This window comes from Callithrix jacchus, chromosome 7 (genome assembly GCF_049354715.1).
Source record: "Callithrix jacchus isolate 240 chromosome 7, calJac240_pri, whole genome shotgun sequence".
NCBI classification, from domain to species: domain Eukaryota; kingdom Metazoa; phylum Chordata; class Mammalia; order Primates; family Cebidae; genus Callithrix; species Callithrix jacchus.
In genome coordinates, this window is record NC_133508.1 from 140,098,858 (window position 1) to 140,119,354 (window position 20,497).

A 20,497-nucleotide genomic window follows, 5' to 3' on the forward strand; every position below is an offset into this window, starting at 1 on the left:
CTCATATCTGTATATGTACAGCTTCAGTTTCAACACTGTCTCTTATTTCACACAACTCAACCTATTCAACTAGGTCACACTGAGGTTTTTCCTTTCATTTTCATTGGTGCTTCAAATTTTTTCACTGATATGCCCTGTGATGCTAGTGAGAAAACATCAACCATACTGTCGCTTTCTGTCTTTGATTATTGAATAATTGTTAAGCATTTATTTTGTTATATGCATAATCTTGAATTTGAAATAACAGTGCAAGTAAGTCTTTGTAGGACTCCACAATTCAGCCATTGAACATTTGCAGCAGGCATAAGGTCATTAAATTATTTTTTCTCTTTCAATGGCCCCAAAACTGTTGATATTCATGGTATTTGCATATATATTCCAAAAACTTCTAAAAACTTCATCCCTGACACTTTTTTTTTTGAGACAGATTTTCCGTCTTGTTACCCAGGCTGGAGTGCAATGGCACGATGTCGGCTCACTGCAACCTCCGCCTCCTGGGTTCAGGCAATTCTCCTGCCTCAGCCTCCTGAGTAGCTGGGATTACAGGCACGCGCCACCATGCCCAGCTAATTTTTTGTATTTTTAGTAGAGATGGGGTTTCACCATGTTGACCAGGATGGTCTTGATCTCTTGACCTTGTGATCCACCCGCTTCAGCCTCCCAAAGTGCTGGGATTACAGGCCCTGACACTTTTCATACTCTTTACTACAAAAAATTGAAGACAAATATTTTAAATATATGTGACATAATCCAACAAAGCCAAAAGAGAAACATTAGGCTGTTTCAGAATTCCAAGAAATTTGAAACATAATGTAATCTAGCAGAAATTTCTTCTTTAGAGATGTAAGTAATTTAAAAAATTTTAATGATATAAATTCAATTTATTAGGCTATAAATGGAAATGGCATTTCTTTATAAATTTGAAAATCCTTTGAAAAAATGACATGCCAAAGTATTAATTGATCTGTTGTACAATTAATCTAAACCTGAAATATGAAAATGTTAAAATTTTAAATTAATTGATCATCCATACTATTAGAAAGATCTTATATGGGCAATTTGTTGGTGATAGACCTTTTAAACCTTTCTTGTGAAATATATATATTTTTTTCAAGATGTAGTCTCACTCTGTTATTCAGGCCGGAGTGTAGTGGTGCAATCTTGGCTCACTGCAACCTCCGCCTCCTGGGTTCAAGTGATTCTCCTGCCTCAGTGTCCAGAGTAGCTGAGATTACAGGTGCCTGCCACCAGGCCTGGCTAAATTGTTTGTATTTTTAGTAGAGATGGGGTTTTACTATTTTGGCTAGGTTGGTCTCAAACTCCTGACCTCAAATGATCTGCCTGCCTTGGCCTCCCAAAGTGCTGGAATTACAGGTGTAAGCCATCACACCAGGCCTATATTTTTCTATTATTCATAATTTTCTAACATAATTTTTATAACTTAAATAATTTATTTTTACTCTCTGTCCATAGAGTTATAACACCTCATTTTTTGAATGAGATTGATTGAATGAGGCAATCAATTTAAATAAAAATTAAATACATGGGTTCCTACACAGTGAAGTTGTTGCTGAGAAGCTTGGTATACTGTTACAAGGAGTACTTATAATTTGGATTATTTACCTTGATTATTTATCTTAGCCCATGTTTTACCTTATGTTAGGTATCTTATCACATAAATTATTTATCTTAGCCAATGGTCTACCTTTCAACTTTGGAAATTCAGTTACAATTGTCTTGCTGAAATAGACTCATTTCAGGTGTTTGCAAGAGAATAACGAATCAAACCAGAATTTTTATGCATTTATGTCTTAAATAAATGTGACCTATAGACATCTTAAATAAATGGTGTCACATAGATGGAAAGATTGAATTAAATAAATGTGAAAATATAACATCATTAGAAGACTTTTTGTTCAGGATAGTATCAGAACAAATTAAATGAAATAAAGCAGCCCTGTAAATTATTTAAGTTTGGATTGACCTAATCAACCATACTGGAAATACTCAAAATGCTCGCAGCCTTCCTTGTCACCACACCACTCAGAGCCTTACCGTCAGCAATGGAGGCTGTAGGCTATTCTTTCCATCAGCTTTGGCTCCTGCCCCCTCAACAGGCCTTGGTTGAGCACTTTCAACTTTTACTTTATTTTCTCTCCTTCTAAGGTCCAAAGTTGATCAATTTGCCCAACCTGTCTCTTTTTCCCTTCTATTTTTTCATGAGTTCTATAAATCCAATAAGTGTATACTCAATTTTCATAAGCTTGAGGGATAGCTTCTTCGAGACAATTTTTAAAAAGTATTAATGTATTATTTTTACATTATAACTTTAGAGGATGCATATATTTTCAATTTATGTTCACATTTCTAACTTCTGCAAGATCCTCAGGGTAATTCTCCAAGTACTGACAAAAGGAAAAAAAAATAGGATACACACAGGAATTACAGGTGCTGAGTCTACAGAGTGAATATATGTGAATCGAGAAGTATTTAAAGGTATCAGCTGACCCAGTCTATTGTCTTTACTTTCACATATACCTCATTTATCTATGAAATATTTTCAGAGGGAGAGACTTTTTCGTCATTCCCAGGATTTAGGTTTCAGATGCATGAATGTGGACAGACAAATGATCAGAAACTATTTTCCAGGACTTCCATGCAGATTTGAAACAAAACAAAAATGGAATTTATTTTAAAATATCTTGTTTTTTTATTTTTTTAATGTCTAATGAGCATGATTTATGGTTGAAGCATATATATGAATAAACTTACTTGACAGGAGCAGTTTAGCATTTCAGATTGCCATTCATTGAACTCACAACCGTTTAATAAGTACATGTTCTTAAAAGTCAGGGTAGTTTTTAGAGCGCCTTTTTGCTTCATTATACCTCATGCATTTCACCTAGTAATGTGCTGATTATTATACCTTAAAAATCAAATCCAAGCAAATTACAAAAACAAACTATAGATTGTGACAATTTATTAGATTCACGGTACATTCCATTTTAAAGAAATATTAACAATATTTTCATATTCTTTTCTTTCTAATGAAAGAATATTATGTTAGCAAAATTATAACACCTTGGCTTCTTGGCCTATCAATTTTGAGTGTTTCCTATAACATCAGTGTTTTGTTTCTAAGTTATTTTACTGCAGCAGGCAGGACATCTAACTGAATACGCTGCTTTCCCGAAACAGCCTGGACTCTAATTCTGTAGCAGTCCTGTTACATTACCATCTTTCAGGAGGCCTGTCACTAGGCCATGGCAGTAGGAAAGAGGAGCCGGAAAGGAACATTGATGAGGGCAGTTGCATTCGGTGATTTCCCAAGAGGAGACAAACACCAATCTACTGAAGGACTTCGGCTGCCAGCAGGTAAAATCAGGACATTGCCTTTATTCCCAACATATTAGGAATGTTTAATTCTGCCTTTCTCAGCTGGATGGAGAATATGCTGACAGACCCTGACCTTTCATGAGTGAAATCAAGGAATCTGAAGGTTATTTTACATCCTCCTAGCAATACATTCATAAGCTTTACAATCTGCATGAAAAAAAGGAGGTAGCCTCGAGGCATTTTTTTAAGTAATAATCTATTTGTTGCAATTTCAGGAAAAAGACATATTCTATGGCATTCATTGGGTTTTATTTTTGATCTACTAAATGAAGATATGACAGTTCCTTCAGAAGAAAGATTTTCTTATCTTTCTGGTATATAATGAAACAGTAGATAAGAAAGGCATAAACATCATTCATAATCTCAAGATGCAAACTGGTTTTCTCTAATTTGTGCATGATGGTATCTGAGACATCTCTCTGGTGGCTAGCTTCTTGACCTATTGTTCACCTGTGGGGTCCCGTCCTCCATTCACACTGGTCATTCCTCATGTTCATCATATGCTTTCACAGCATCATGGATTTACCCATAGGCTGTTCCTCTTCCTGGGAAATTCTCATCCCTTTTTGCCTTTTCTGCTGGACCACACTTCAGTTTTTCCATAAGTCCTTCTTTAAACGCTATAATCTGATAAATTCAGACGTCTCTTCTTTGTGCTCTTATACCACCTAGTGTAGTCTGTTATCCTAGCACCTTTTACTTGAAATGTAAGACTGACTATTTATTTAACAGGTAGCAACAGTGTCTCAATTATTGTCTTTTTGTCTCCAATGCATAGCATACTTGCTAAAATGCAGCAGGCTTATATTCATTATTTAATAAATGCATTAATGGAGTTTACTTTTTAATGCTTCTTAAAAAGAAAATAAGCTCTTCCCCTACAATTTAAAATTGAACTCATTTCACAATTTTAATAGTAACTTTTTCACAAGAAAAAGCTTGTTACAGAAAATAAACTACATATTTTTATGTTTCTATGTTCTCTAAATTACATTTACTGCCACCACTATTTTAATCTTGAAGTTTATAAAAATATTTTAAAACAGTCTAAATGTGTATATCATTCATTTATTCATGGATTCTACTAGTTTTTCCTTGTGTCTACTCCGCTTATATCTACTTTTCAAGAACACACCCTGTAAACCCTACACCTTTTATCTAATTACCTCTATTGGTAAGAGCCCGCTTTTGTTAAATCCAGCTCTGCTAACTCAATCCAACCCAATTGTCCGAGAGACCAACGAATTAATCTATAATTTTACTCATTCCTTTTCTCCTGTTGTATTTACTCCCCTTTCTTTATGTTTCCCTAATGAAGGACTTCTCACAGACATGGAAACATGCTCTCTCTCCTGCTTTACAGAACAGTTTTCCCACTCTACATCCTCTCTCGCTATTAATTAATTTTCTTCCCGCTAGACTGAGTACTCCTCAGAAGTTGCTGATGCTTACAAAGGCAATTCCTTTTCTTTTGCACTCCCTTGAAGCACTTTGGTCAAGCTTTCCCTGACACCCCATCAGCTTAACCTGCCCGAATCAATGTCATCAGTGACATCATCCTTGTCAGCTACAGCTGTTAATTCTCAGTGCTCATCTTGGAACTCATTTTAAGTAACCATCAGCGGGACTGATGAGAAGAGTTGATTGCTATCTCCTCTTTAAAATAATCTCTACATTTAACTTTCATAATACCTCACCTATTGTTTCCAAGACTATGGTGTTTGCCCCAAGTGCAGTCAGGAAGTTTATTCATTGCCTATAACAAAGTGGAAAAGGGTAACATGACTTACTAAGATGCTTTGTTTTTATTTTCACCATTAGCTGGCAATCCTGTTTGCTGGAAAGAAAAAAAAATGCCTTTTTGTTAGGCTGTTTTTTAGGAATTGTAGTTGCTGTAAAATTTTAATAATTTATATTTAATCTTTATGTTAGCACTTTTTTAGCCATTGATCCACACAGAATCAGCTGGAAGCTTGCCTTCTCAGACAGAGTATGTGACAGTTTGCAATTGTTTAAGCTCCTTTGCAAAATGGTTTGTATCTTCAATCCTTGTGGATCCAGCATTTGAACAATGGGTTCAAATAAAAGTGAAGCACCAGGGAATATAAAGGTAGTGAGATTATGACTTAGTTCAATTCTGCCATTCTATGTTAAACTCGGATTTTTTATTTGTGTCTGTAATGTAAAGTAGGGAAATACAGAGTGAACTGCAATGTGAAATGTTTTTGTTTGCTGTATGCTTTAGGGCACACAGGAAATATTCTATTGAATTTGAATAATATTTTAAATGGCAATTTAGTATTATTTTAGCTGTTTGTTTTAAAAATAAATAGGAAATGAGAAACTCCAATTTTACTACAGATTAATGTGAAAACATACTAATTCATTCCATGACTTACACTGTGAAATTATTTTTGTTTTATTTTTTGTTGAAATTGGATGGCTTCAACAAGAGAAATGTATTATCTCACACATCTGGAAGCTAAAAGTTCAAAATTAAGGTGTCAAAAGGTGGGTTCCTTCTTAGGATCATGAGGGAATGATGTCTTCCAGGCCCTTTCCCCCTTTTCTTTTGGCTTTTGGTGACTGTCTTCTCTCTGGGCTTTTCACATTATCTACCCTCACTGCGAATCAGTCTCTGTTTTCAAATTTCCTCATTTTATAATAATGCCAGTCACACTGAATTATGGCCCACTCTAATGACCTCATTCTACGTTGATTAACTCTGTAGACGCTGCATCTTCGAAAAATGTCACATTCTGAGGAACTGGACTCCGATATATATTGTGTATCGGGTGGGGATAAGGACATATGTTTTATATTTAACAAAATAAAAAAAGTTAACTGTGCTTTCAATGTCTGGCCATAATTATCTTTTATTTCACTTCATGGTTCACATAAAAATAATTTTGTTGTATAAAGAAATGAATGTTAAAAAAAATCCACTCCAGGTGTCAACTATTTCAGATATATTGACTACACATTAGCCTCCTAATTTTGCACTTAAAACTTGCTGACCACACCTTAACACGTGTTTTTAAATACTTCTATGCACTAAAATCTTGCACATTTATATCTCTAGCTCCAACTTTTCCCCTAAACAGTAATTTGTGTTTCCAAATGCTTTCTACTATATCACTGGGATGTCTTATAAATGATAGAAAACTAACAGGTTCGAGATTGAACTCTCAATCTTCCACCAAATTTGACTTTCTCTAAGTTTGATTTACTTAGAAAATGGAAAGTCATCATTCAATTACTCAAATTTTTGTAGTTATATAGGACTCCTTTTTTTCCTACACTATATCTGAAATATAAGCAAATCTTATTTTTTTCACCTTCCAAATATAATCAAAATTTGACTATTAAACCACTGTTAAGACTATGGCCCAAGCCACCAACATCTCCAGCTTGAATGTTTCACTAGACTCATGCATATAACTGACCTCTCCTTGTATATGCTTAACCTGTTGGAGTTAACCTTAGCAAAGCAGTCGACATATTTAATATTGTAAAATATTATATATACTTTTTAAAAACATTCTTATGGTTTTCTGTTTTCTTTAGAGTACAAGCCATGGCCCTAAACCTACAATGGCCTATGGGTACCTGATATGTGTACACCTCATTTTTTTCCTCTCATTTCTTAACTGCTATCACAGTAACTTACTGTTTCCCCTCTCCATATACCTGTGGTCGTCATTGAACATATCAGGTATTCACTCTCCTTAGAAACTTTGCTCCTGGTATTTAATTTTTTTACAAAAATTTGTGTTCAAGAAATTCAAAGGGTTTCCCCCCCATTCCATGTTTTCAATGGGACTTTCCATGGTTAATGTATTTAAAACTATATGTCCTCCCAACATATTGTCTCCATTGTGAGTTGCTTTTTCTAGTATATTTTCTAGCACTTAAACACTGTATGTTCTCTATACTTATTTTCCTTGTTCTGTCACTGTAACGTATCTGACAAACTCCCATGAATCAGTTAAAACTTTAGGATTACTTTTTTGTCTTTTGTTTATTGCTTTTATGTACAGGCATTTAGCTGGCTAATTTTAAGTGTTCAATAAATATTATTTAAATGAATTTTTGGAAAGTGAATTCACAAACAAAACTCAAAATTTTAAGTAGGTCTCAGTTTGTTAAGAAAAAAACTGACAAATATTTTAGATAACTTTCCACCAGCTGCTACACTAGATATACCGAAGTTGTTAGCAGATTAACTTTGTCTAAGTAGGAGTTTGATAAATGCATCCTATGTCAACAGTTATTCCTTAAATGATGATTCAAGGATTCTGATCTCTTCTACAGCATGAATCAACCATCTTCATACACGGTTTTCAAGATCATTTTGGGTGGTGTGTTCATTATAAGAGCACTCTGGGAACATTTTTAAAGGCTTATCCTTGAATTGGTTTTCAAAATTTCCAGTCATATTCCATGGGCTAGTACTCAATCAGATGGCTACATTAGCCATCTGTCTAGTTAGAGGAAGAAATGGCTTTGATAAAGAAGTAACATGTCTGACAGAGCAAACAGTGTAAAGGACAAAATATCTGCTGAAATTTGAGTATCTTGTAATGCACATTAGTGTTCAATGCATTATAAAGACATAATTATAATTTTTTAAAGCAGTTTAAAATGTTGTTTCGGTGTTTCCAATAATTGTGGCTGTCTTGCTTATTCAACAAAAAATCTGAGAAATGCGTGTTTATTATGAAACTTGTCCGAACAATTATCTGCATTGTTGCATTTGGTATTGTTTTATGTTTACCTAGCAGGTGGATTCTTGAAACTAATGTAGTATTATGTTTTTACAGCTGTTCTTGACTATCTGAACATCTGGTTTTGTAAACGACTTGTAACAAAAACTTCACAAGCTGAGATTCATCCTCAAGAGCACAACTGGCATTTAAAGAGCTTTTAGGAAAAACTTATTTTAAGGTCAAAGAATAAAGCAGAATCAAAAGTTATATTGACTCTTTGCCTGGAGGAAATAAGAAGTAGATTTAACTTTTCTACGTATGATGGTAATTATTTTAATTTTGACACTCTACATTTCCCAAATTAGATTCCGTACAGCAGTAGTTATGTGATATGACCAATATGGAAAATGTTTTGTTCCACTAACAAATATTTTTATATTAGCTAGGTGTTGTGGTGTACTTCTGTGGCCCAGCTACTTGGGAGGCTGAGGCAGAAGATCACTGGATCCCAAGGAGGTTGAGGGTGCAGTGAACTGTGATTGTATGTGATTGCACCGTTACATTCCAGCCTGAGCAAAAGGACAATGCCCTGTCTCTGAAAAAAAAAAAAAAAAATTAACTAACAAAAAACAAATTAGAAAAAGAAACATATTTTATGTCACAGTTCTCCTCTAGGAGCATCAAAATAGCCATTAATACAGTAAAGTCACTGAGACTTTTTTGATTTTTGTTTAGCTGTATTTAAAAGTATGTTCACTCTTATAACTTGCTGTGGAGAAATTATTTTGACAGTGAAACTATTTTTCTCGCCTTGATACCTATCATATTAGTTTTCTGTGCTGTAAAAAAATACCACAAAATGGTGGCTTTGAACAACAGAAGTATATTGTCTCATGTTTCTGAAGCCTAGAAGTCTTAAATCAAGGTATGGACTGGGCCATGCTCCTTCTGAAACTTGTAGAGAAAGGATCCATCCTTGCCTCTTCCTGCTTTTGGTAGCCCAGATGTTCTTTGGTTGGTGGCAGCATAATTCCAATGTTTGTCTCTTTTTTATATGTGTTCAAATTCCTTTTTTAAAAAAAATGACATCAGTTGTGTTGGATAATGGCTCATCCTAATGCCCTCATTTTTGCCTGATTATATTGATGAATAAGTTATTTCCAAACAAAGTCATAGTCTGGGTTACCAGGGTATAGGGCTTTAAGAGGTATATTTTTGTGTGGGGCACAATTAAACTTGTAATGTCTGTTAACATGTTCTCTGAGGAACATAATTTGGAATATACTATGTACATAATCACTCCTCTTATCTATTGCAGTGGAAAGGTGGGTGTTGTATGTGTGATTTTTAAATTGTGCAGAACATGCAAAAACTTCACAGCTAAAGAAAAATATGTAAAGTTAACAATTATTCCATAACTGTAATTTATGTAATCTATCCTTATTAATGAGTATGAAACTGCCAATAGCATTAATAAAAATGACTCTGAATTCATAATCTGCTGACAATTGATGAGTAATGTCATTGTAAAATGTTAAAAAGTATATATCTTAATACTATTACTGCAAAGATAAAGTTGAGAATGTCAACCATAACACTTGAGAATGTACATCATACATGCTTTTTGTTTATCTGGAATCAAAGCCGTTATTTATTTATTTATAGGAAATTTAAAATATAATATTCATCTAATTTCTGCTTTTTATTTCAAGTTAGTTAAAACCAATTATTTAGGGACCATTTTAAATACACTAATTTACACATATATTTATCACTCTAAATATATTCTTCAAGTTAATGAGTTCATCAACACCAACCTGAAACAGTGGTAATATTGTGAATTTATATTGGTATTAGCTACAAGACACATGCATATATATTTATGTAAAAGTATATATTTTTGTTCCAAAGTAAATATGTGAAATCAAAAAACATTGCATTTAACACCCTACTGATCAACTGGAGACATAAAAAATATTTTTGAATGCATGCAATCATTTTGTTTATCAGTGTTTAGAGTACACGATATTTGAAAATTGTAGTTCAAGGGGTATTTGCTTTTCCTTGAGAAATTAGATATCTAATAAAAGAGTATTACACAAAGTTTTCTATAAATTACTAAATAATACTTTCTATACAGTTTCAGGACAATTTACGGATATGAGTTAAACTTCAGAAAAAGAAGAAATAAAATGTGAGTTAATTAAACCATTGTTTTATAAAGTCCTTGCATTCTACACATCCTGAAAGAGAAGAGAACCAAATTCATTATTAGCTATTCAGATTTAATCTATGTTTTATGTTCCATTATACAAATAGAATATCAAGATCATGTTCTCAGATTTTGTAAAACCCATTTGTGACACTTCAAAAATGAACGGCTTTGATGTTTCTTACAACAAAACCACTGTTCTACTATACACAGAATTTCTAGGTGCCAATTCATACAGGAGTCACCCTACACATGCCATTCAATTTAATCAACAACTATCTGAAAATGTGGAAACATGAATTTACTTCGGTATTAATTGCAGCAATTCAACTCAGGGTATTGTCATCCCCCTCCCCATTCTCCATACCAGACTAGGCATGCATTCATACTTCAATCATTTGTAATACAAAGGCAAATTTAGCTAGTTAATTATTTTGATGGTCTTGTATTACAGGATGCTTAGAGCACACGTTTTTCAGCTGGGAACCTATTTAGCAGTGGCATCTTTGCCCAAGTTTTGTTCAGGCTTGCTGGGCTTATTCTACCTAGTTGGTCTAGCCCACTGAGCTTGGCTTGCACTACTGGCCTGGGTGCCACATCTACCAAGGGCAAGCCAGGCACTGAGCAGTGAGGGATATGTGAGTGGGTGTCGGGTCCAGCCACTGTGCACAGCCTTGTTTTCTGGCAGCAGTGGGGTGGGCAGCTCCAGGCACCAGCACAGGCACTGACTCCATGTGAGACTGTGACTGGATCATGGGTAATACAAGCAGCTTCTGCTGTGGGCACTGGAGAATACGGTTATTCCCGAAAACTTGGAGATGCCAGAAACTGTAAAGCCCCAAAGAGGATGTCATAGCCTTGGCTCTGGAATCCGCTAGGACTGGGATCCCCCAAGGGTCACAGCTCTTCTGTAGTTCTCCTCACCCACAATGTGGCAAGTTTGAGACATGTTTCTGACCTGTTGGTGTTACAGTCTTTCAGTTCTGCCATTTGGTGGATCCCAAGTTCTTGTCCTGTGTCCAGGATGAATGAGGTAAGTGGGCAACTGGAGAGTAAGAGGCAGGAAGCAGCTTCACTGAGTAATAGAATAGATCTTAGGAGACCGGAAGTGGGCAACTCCTTCCCACAGGCAGGTCACTTCTGTGGGAAGGAGTTGCTCATTCTTCCTACTTCATTGCTGATAATGTCCAGCTCTCAACAGAGAGGAAACCTGTAGTGGGTAGCTCCTTTCCCTCAGGCAGGTCATTCTAACAAGCTGGAGAGACCTCAAGTGGGTACCTTCATCCCACAGCTGATTGTCCTGAGGTCTATGGGAGTCTGGCTGAGTCCAGGGATTTTATGGACTCAGAAGGGAGGAAGTGCATGTCAGTTGTTCCATGGGCAGGCCTGGAAAAAGCACCATTAATTTTCATGCTGGGCAGTGAATTCCATTTAGAACTGGAAGCCTGGCCCATGGGCTTCTGGCTATTCCTGGCTTGAAGGTGGGGTTTTACCCAGAGACCTGCTCCTTTCTGCCCTAGGAACTTGTCTACTTCCTGTCATCAACATGCTGCCCACAGTGCCCAGGCTGTTCATATTGAGGGGTGCCTGGAGATACATGCTGAGTGGCCTCAGCCCCCTCTCTGGCCAACCTCCCATGAGTGTTAGTCCTTAAAGTGCAGAGGGGGCCAAGGCAGCAGGGGGCTGTCATGTCAGCACTGCCCCAAGCATATGCACCCCCACCTGGGTCATGACAGCACCTGGGCTTGGCTACAACTTCATTCTGCACTAGACAGTGCCAGGAGCACAGAGAAACCAAGTAGTGAGAGCAGGCACTACTGAGCCTGCAGGGGGAGGGTGAGCATCCTGGGTTCCTGAGACCACAAGGATGCCAGGGTCCGGAGCTGTGGGTGGGTGGCTGCAGCTGTGCCTGGGAGCATGCAACTCCTGCCCCACTGACTTCGAGGAGTGGAGCTCCCACCTGTTTCTGGCCCCTGCTGGCTCCAACACAGCCCAGCCTTGTCTCCCCCACTGCAGCTGGTATCCTCACAGCAGCCACTCCAGATGAATTGCTGATTCCATCAATCTCCATTCTGAAGAGGTACATCTAAATTCCATTAGAATAGGGATGATAACTGCTCTTAATTGCTTCATGCTGTTAGGAGGCACTGTTTTGGGGAAAGCAGTAGCCAGATCTTCTGTCAGAGGCTTATCCAAGGGTCCCCAGTGAAAAAGAGCAATCATTTGAAGCTCCATTTGCAGAACCATTTGGATTTTGATGGCTCAGAGGCAAGAAGAGACAAACTGGGTTATTAGAACACATATATCAAAATCAAACAAGGGGGTGCTAAAAATCCTGAGTCTGCCGAGATGCCCAGATAACTGGTGGGTATAGTTATGCCTGCTAAGATGGATGCATGGGAGTTGGTTTTCATAAGCTCTCTTTGTTCTTATTTCCAAAAAAGAAACCTTTGAGTATAGGCACCCTATTTACCCCTATCACCTGGAAGAATTTGCAGGATAATTGTTCATAACTAGAATATTGATTCAGAATTTTACATTACCCATCTATTTTGTTTCTTCTGAGCTGCAATCAGAGATCACTGGTTGGTTCATAAATATTAGCAGTATTAATCTAAAATGCAGACAAATACTTAAAAACAATTAATGATGCTAGAATTTAATGGCAAGTGTATAATACATTTGAGACATAAGTGTTCTCTCTCCAGTCCTTATGTTTGTTAAAAACAAATCAAGATAGGACTAATTTGTTTGCAAAATAAACTTTAGTCTTATACTTGACCTGATTATTTGTGTAAACTGAAACAAGAATAATTACTTTCACATAGACGTTTTAAATTGGCTCTGATAGAACTCTGTTCTGTAAAGAATCTCAGATAAGACCTTTTAAAATTTAGCTCAGCCAAGGGTTTTTCCCCTCAAATACCTATGAGTTGGGTAAATTACTCTCTTCTTGAAGTCCCTAAGATAACTTGGGGCTCTAAGGACTGTTAGAAAGCGACATTAATTACACACCACAGGTTAGGAAGGAGGTGGGATGGGAACAGTGCAGACAGGCTATGAGGCCAGTTTCCCCAAGGAACTTTTATTGGCTCTGCAAGTCCAGCTTGATACCTTAAAGGGAAACACACTCTTTGAGTCAGAGCTTTGGTAAAACAACCAATTTCTCCAATTGCATCCAGTTGCAAAAGAATATGTATTCTTATTATACTTATGCAAATAACTATGTTGCCATAGTTAAGAATATTCACAAATAGTTTCCAAATTCTGAAGAAACCAGAGAAACAGATATGCTCCAAATTTTGTTCACAAGTGTATACCTTACTCAATTGCCTAAAGCTATAAATAGCTCAAAATAAAAGTTTTCCTGACTGAAAAAAAAAAAAGGATCAGCCACATTTTAAGCAAAATGTCAAAAAACATTACTTCAGTTTTTTTACTATTTCAGTCCATTCAGTTAACTCTTGATCTGCTTGATATTCATGAACATTTCAGTTCCTCATGAGTTCCGAATGTTTTGTCTTTATTTTAATGTCAAAATCTAGAAAGATATCAGAAACCTACATTGAAGAGCACTTGTCAAAGTTATATAGTTGAATATAAATCATCTTTTGAAGAGAATCAAAAGAAGACAATGTGAATCACAAAATATCTTTGAGTAGTCACAGTCAAAACACAATTGACAGAGTAATTTAGTTATGTCTGTGGCTTACAATAACTTAATATAATAACTTTAATTGATAGCATATACTAAGACATTATAATTTTGCAACCCCATAACATTTTGGAACATGTATTAATATTATTTAGTAAAATATAACCTAAAAAAGATTAACCATTGTATTTGTTTCAGCAAACCCATGTAACTAAACATGTCAAATAATCCTGTTTATTTCTCTTTTGGATGCTCCAAGGGCCCTCCGTCGTTTCCAAAATTTAGGGATTTTAAAAGACAATTTCAAAGACTAAATTTGATTTTGGGAAGCCTATCAAATATGTTAAATGTTTAAAACACTTGATATTATGTAATGAAATTACTGTTTATCATAAGTCATTTATTCACCAAAATAATGACTCACAAATTTTTTCAAAATGTAAAAAACCTTATTGATTAAGCAGAAGGACTTCACTTTCCAAATTATCTGTCTTTTGTTTTTTCCTTAATTTTTCAGCAGTTTATTCACAAGGCTAACAAAAATATTTCATCATCTTTAACATTAAAATATTGTTTGAGATAGCCAAATTCCACCCTTACATTAGTCTATTATTAATGTTAAACAAAATTTATTTTAAAAAAACCTTATCGACAAATCTTTCCAATCTTAATCAGTTTGACTGTGTGGTGAGATATTCATAAAACTTACATAACCCTTTAAAATGTTTCTAAAAAAGCAAGTCAGTGCCTTAAGAAACCCTGTTGTGCTTTTTCTCAATGTTTAATTTACAAAAAAAACCAAATAATTTCCTTTTTGAATTCACTCAGTTTGTTCACACACAGAATTTCTTTTATAAGATTAACTTTTACAAAGCTTCCACAATTTGTTTAAACCTTCAACTTTATCTTAACTAATTTAAAACAATCATTTAACCTTCTATAAACTAGGCACAAATTTACATCCCCATGCCTTCTTATAAACTTTTGCTTAAATAATTTTTTTCTTACACATCTTGCATGTAAATATATTTTCAGTAGTCTCAGTTACATATTATAATGGTAACTCTTAGAAAATTCAAATTTTGTGTAAAACCTGGTAAGGTGTTTTAATTATGTACTAGGTGAAGATAAAGTCTGACTCTTTCCAGCACAGGTAGGGGTAGAGTTAACTCCATATGTCCCCAGGCCTTGACAAATTGTTAAGCAGGTTAGTCAAACAATTTTCAAAAGCAAAGAAGCCCAGGTGTAGTGGCTCACATCTGTAATCCCAGCACTTTGGGAAGCTGAGGTGGGTGGACCACCTAAGGTCAGGAGTTTGAGACCAGCCTGTCCAACATGGTGAAGCCCTGTCTCTACTAAAAATACCAAAATTAGCCATGTGTGGTGGTGCAAACCTGTAGTCCCAGCTACTCAGGAGGTTGAGGCATGAGAATCTATTGAACACAATCAGTAGAGGTTGCAGTGAGCTGAGATTGTGCCAAGGAACTACAGCCTGGGCATCAGAGCAACACTTTGTCTCAGTAAAAAACAAACAAAAAAAAAGGCTAAAGAAGCAGATTATGACCTTAAAGCATTCAGCACCTAGTTTCTGACCTGTATAATTTAGAACATATGTCTGTATTTTGAAGACATTTTTACTTTACCAATAATTTATAAAACTTTTTATTTCTCAAAGATTAAAGTCACGTGAACAGGAGACATTATAACTTTATTTAAAAAACAAAACAAAACAAAAAATGATCTAAGTGCTTGTATTTCTTTTAGCCAATCAATTAGAACTGTTTTTCATATAAACATCACACACGTAACATCGACAGAAGAAGACCCACTAGTCGTAAGATTTTTCATTTACTAATCTCTGAATTGGATTACTGGCCTCAGGGTGAAGCAAGCCATTCAAGAAACAGGGCTAGGAATCCATGCAGTTTCTAGAAACTAACAAGCGGGCATTGCCGGAAGACAAAAACAGATTTTGAGAGGGACCAGTCTGCCTCTAATTTCTGACATTTCATGAGGAAAACAGCTGGGTTTTCTTCCAAAACAAGGTCACTGATGCCTCCTCTGTTTTCCCAAAGGAGTCCCAGGTCATCCAAAATTATCTTAGGGCCCCTCATGTATGCAGTATGAGTGGCATGACAAAATAGAGAAAAGTAATTCAGTTGACTGAGAAGAAAACAAAACCCTTTATTGCAGAAAACCAAGATCCTTGATGAGAAAAGATGCAAAAGCCTTTTAAATATCCCTATACTTTGGATAACCACTTTTTTTTTTTTTTTATTATACTTTACGTTCTGGGATACATGTGCAAAACATGAAGGTTTGTTACATAGTGCTATATATTCACATATCAAAATGTCATCTATATTGGGTATTTCTGCTGCACCCATCAAACCATCATCACATTAGGTATTTCTCCTAATACTATCCCTCCCCTAGTCCCACACCCCCTGACAGGCCCCAGTGTGTGATACTCTCCTTCCTGTGTCCATGTGTTCTCATTGTTCAGCTCCCACTTACGCATGATAACATGTGGTGTTTGGTTTTCTCTTCCTGTGTTAGTTTGATGAGAATGATGGTTTACAGCTTCATCCATGTTCCTTCAAAAGACATTAATTTATTCTTTTTATGGATGAATAGTATTTCATTGTGTATGTGCCACATTTTTTTTATCCAGTATATCATTGGTAGACATTTGGGTTAGTTCCAAGTCTTTCCTATTGTGACTAGTGTTGCAATAAATGTACGTGTTCATGTGTCTTTATAGTAGAATGATTTATAATCCTTTGGGTATAAAGCCAGTAATGGGATTGCTGTGTCAAATGGCATTTCTCATTCTAGATCCTTAAGGAATCCCCACACTGTCCTCCACAATGATTGAACTAATTTTCACTCACATCAACAGTGTAAAATTGTTCCTATTTCTTCACATCCTCTCCAGCATCTGCTTTTTCCTTTTTAATGATTGCTGTTCTAACGGACATGAGATGGTATCTCATTTTGGTTTTAATTTGAATTTTGCTAATAACGAGTAATGATGAGCTTTTTTTCATGTTTGTTGGCCACATAAATGTCTTCTTTTGAGAAGTGTATGTTCATATCCTACACACACTTTTTGGTTGGGTTGTTTTTTGTTTTCTTGTAAATTTAAATTACATGTAGATTATAGATATTAGCCCTTTGTCAGATGCATAGATTGCAAAAATTTTCTCTCATTCTACAGATTGCCTGTTCACTGTGGTAATAGTTTCATTTGCTGTGCAGAATTTCTTTAGTTTAATTAGATCCTATTTGTCAATTTTGGATTCCTTGTCATTGCTTTCGGCGATTCATTCAGAAAGTCTTTGTCCATGTCTATGTCTTGAATAGTACTGCCTAGGTTTTCTTCTAGGGATTTTTTTTTATGGTTTTAGGTTTACATTTAAAGCCTTTAATCCACCTTGAATTAATTTGTGTATAAGGTATAAGAAAGGGGTCCAGTTTCAGTTTTCTGCAATGACTAGCTAGTTTTCCCAACACCATTTATTAAATAGGGAATTCTTTTCTCATTCCTTGTTTTTGTCAGGTTTGTCAAAGTTCAGATGATTGTAGATGTATGTCATTACTTCTGAGGTCTCTATTCTGTTCCATTGGTCTATAGGTCTGTTTTGGTACCAGTACCATGCTGTTTTGGTTACTGTAGCCTTATAGTACAGTTTGAAGTCAAGTATCATGATGCCACCAGCTTTGTTCTTTTTGCTTAGAGTTGTCTTGGCTATATGGGCTCTTTTTGTGTTTTTGTTTTAGTTTTTGTGAAATTTAAAGTAGTTGTATCTAATTCTGTGAAGAAAGTCAATGGTTGCTTGATGGGAATAGCATTGAATTTATAAATTACTTTGGGCAATATGGCCATTTTCAGGATATTGATTCTTCCTATCTATGAGCATGGAATGTGTTTCTATTTGTTTGCGTCCTCTCTTATTTCCTTGAGACATGGTTTGTAGTTCCCCTTGAAGAGTTCCTTCACATTCCATGTAAGTTGTATTTTGAGGTATTTTATTCTCTTTTTAGCAGTTGTGAATGGGAATTCACTCATTATTTGGTTCTCTATTATTAGTGTATAGAAATGCTTGTGATATTTGCACATACATGATTTTGTATCCTGAGACTTTGGTGAGTTGCTTATCAGCCTAAGGAGATTCTGGGCTGAGATGAGAGAGTTTTCTAAATATACAATTATGGCATCTGCAAAGAGAGACAAATTGACTTCCTTTCTTCCTATTTGAATACTCTTTATTTCTTTCTCTTGCCTGATTGTCCTGGCCAGAATAAGAGTGGTTTATAGGAGTGGTGAGAGAGGGCATTCTTGTCTTGTGCCAGTTTTCAAAGGGAATGCTTCCAGCTTTTGCCCATTCAGTATGATATTGGTTGCGGGTTTGTCATAAATAGCTCTTATTATTTTGACATACGTTTCATCAATGGCTGGTTTTTTGAGAGTTTTTATTATGAAGGGGTGTTGAATTTTATCAAAGGTGTTTTCTGCATCTATTGAAATAATCATGTGTTTTTGTCATTGGTTCAGTTTATTTGAAGGATTAGGTATATTTATTTGCATATGTTGAACCAGCTTTGCATCTCAGAGATGAAGTGGAATTTATACATTGCATAAGCTTTTTAATGTGCTGCTGGATTTGGTTTCCTAGTATTTTATTGAAGATTTTCACATCAATGTTCATTGGGGATAATGGCTTGAAATTTTCTTTTTTTATTGTGTCTCTTCCAGGTTTTAGTATAGGATGATGCTGGCTTCATAAAGTGAATTAGTGAGAAGTCTCTCTTTTTCTATTGTTTAGAATAGATTCAGAAGAAATGATAGCAGCTCCTCTTTGTACCTCTGGTAAAATTCACCTGTGAGTCCATCTGGTTCTCTGCTTGTTTTGTTTGGTAAGCTATTAATCACTGCCTCCACTTCAGAACCTTTTATTGGTCTATTTGGGGATTCAACTTCTTCCTGGTTTAGTCTTGGGAGGGTGTACGTGTCCAGGAATTTATCCATTTCTTCTAGATTTTCTAGTTTGGATATCTACTTTTAATTAAGCTGACCCTTAGCCATAGTGCTCTTGGAAAAAGTCCTATTAAGTCTTTTAATTTCCAAACTTAGTCATGCCAAATGGCCAATACTTCTGGCTTTTGAACTCATTGGGGAAGGGATAGAGAATATAGTAATTTTTACGATTTCTACAACCAGTTTGCACAGAGAAAAGCCCAGAAGTCCAACTGTTAAGAACTTTTATTCTTTTGCTGGTATGTCAGGCTTCTGGGTTCTCTTTCCCCAAGCTTTAGAGCCCCATTTAACCAGTTTTGTGAAGGGGAACAGACAAAGAAAAGTTGTCCCTCCTGCAGAGATTGCCAAATAGTTTACGTTTTAGGGAAATTGGACTTTTCCCTGTTTGGTGGATGCTTCCAATGGGAGTGTTCTATGGTACAGATACATGATTATCCATCAACAAAGAGAGGATGGAGTAGAAAAAGAAAAAAAAATTTTTTTTTTCTCCAGAATTTGACGGTCAAAGGAGTTCCAGTGATGCAGGATGCACTTAAGAATACTACAGACTGATGATGATTGGTTATCCAACTGGAAAGAGGAAAAAAGGGTGTCCCTTTGTTTCTTTCTCTTTCCAGCAAATTCCTGGGGTACATGAGGGAGAGAAGATAAAAGTCATCCTCTTCTTTCTTCCAACCTCATGTTCCAAAGTCCTGGCAACCTTTGCAGGTTTCACCCATTGGTGCAAGTGTGATCTTCTCCTATGTAGTGGGGAGGTCTAGTGGTAGGAATATTCATACTCACCAACGCACTACCGTATTCTACCACTGTTGGTCACTTTTGGGTTCCTAGACCTCATCTATGCCGTGTATGTGAGCATGACCTCCTTCTATTAAGCTGCCAATTAGTCTCATAATTGTCAGGAAGTAGTCATGCTCACCTGGGCTGTGTGGTAAACTTCCACTGTTGTCTGCCTCTGAGTCCTTTAGATCTAGTTTTCCTTTCTTGGGCTTTAACCTGAAGCTTGGTCTCAGGAGGGTGTATGGACTCATTCAATTAAGTCCCAGGTTACTCTCACCAAATTGCAGTCAGGCAGGGGGCAGCTTCTCTATTGCTCGCTTTTCATAAGGAGGAGATATTGTGGAACTAGGTCCTCTTTTAAAAGGTAAGAGAAAAGTGGGTCCTGGGAATTGTAGACCTGGCCAAATAAAATGTATCCCAAAAGTACAACTTGAGTGTGGTGGAGGGGAAAAATGCTTCTTGCCCTATGCAAATGGGTTTCTTTCAGTAGGGGAAAGAAAAGTCTCAATTGGTACGTCCTCTTTGCTTATAAAAATAAACATAAACCACATTGTTCTGATTTACACTCCTGACAACTAAGGCAAATGCTCATTCTACCCAGTAACATCTCTGTGATTTGCAACAACACCTTTAACATAAAGAAGAGGATTGTAGTGATGGCAGTATTGAAAGAAAGAAAGTGCAAAAGAGAAGACTGGGTGTCC

At 36.1% G+C, this 20,497-nt stretch overlaps 1 long non-coding RNA gene across 1 annotated transcript; it reads left to right on the forward strand.

The window, feature by feature from the left end:
* The first annotated feature begins 3,201 nt into the window (after window positions 1-3,201).
* On the forward strand, window positions 3,202-9,562 carry LOC118143263 (uncharacterized). The gene is made up of 3 exons (XR_004727500.3): window positions 3,202-3,375; window positions 8,220-8,429; window positions 8,548-9,562. It is a non-coding gene; the product is annotated as an uncharacterized LOC118143263 (long non-coding RNA).
* The last annotated feature ends 10,935 nt before the right edge of the window (window positions 9,563-20,497 follow it).